Source organism: Nematolebias whitei, chromosome 5 (genome assembly GCF_014905685.2).
Source record: "Nematolebias whitei isolate Nwh7 chromosome 5, NemWhi1, whole genome shotgun sequence".
Taxonomy (NCBI): domain Eukaryota; kingdom Metazoa; phylum Chordata; class Actinopteri; order Cyprinodontiformes; family Rivulidae; genus Nematolebias; species Nematolebias whitei.
The window spans coordinates 37642515-37643367 of NC_056502.1; the positions used below are offsets into that span (position 1 = coordinate 37642515).

Here is an 853-nt window from a genome sequence, read left to right on the forward strand (position 1 = left end):
GCTAACAGAACCACACTGCTAGCAGAACCACACTGGTAGCAGAACCAAAATGCTAACAGAACCACATTGCTAACAGAACCACACTGCTAGCAGAACCACACTGCTAGCAGAACCAAAATGCTAACAGAACCACACTGCTAGCAGAACCACACTGCAAACAGAACCAAAATGCTAATATAACCAGATTGCTAACAGAACCACACTGCTTGCAGAACCACACTGCTAACAGAACCACACTGCTAGCAGAACCACACTGCTAACAGAACCACACTTGTAGCAGAACCACACTGGTAGCAGAACCACACTGCTAACAGAACCTCACTGCTAACAGAACCACACTGCTAGCAGAACCACACTGCTAGCAGAACCAAAATGCTAACAGAACCACATTGCTAGCAGAACGAAACGGCTAACAGAACCACACTACTAACAGAACCACACTGCTAGTAGAACCACACTGCTAACTGAACAACACTGCTAGCAGAACCACGCTGCTAACAGAGCCACGCTGCTAACAGAACCACGCTGCTAACAGAACCACACTGCTAACAGAACCATGCTGCTAACAGAACCACGCTGCAAACAGGATCACACTGCTAGCAGGACCTCACTGCTAACAGAATCACACTGCTAACAGAATCACACTGCTAACAGAATCACACTGCTAACAGAATCACACTGCTAACAGAACCACACTGGTAGCAGAACCACACTGCTAGCAGAACCACACTGCTAGCAGAACCACACTGCTAACAGAACCACACTGCTAACAGAAACACACTGCTAACTGAACCACACTGCTAACTGAACCACACTGCTAACAGAACCACACTGCTAACAGAACCACACTGCT

The 853-nt window shown here is 47.4% G+C and overlaps 1 protein-coding gene across 1 annotated transcript in view; it reads right to left on the minus strand.

The window, feature by feature from the left end:
* Positions 1-853, minus strand: part of usp45 (ubiquitin specific peptidase 45) — a 56452-nt gene that overhangs the window by 4453 nt on the left and 51146 nt on the right. The window lies entirely within an intron of this gene.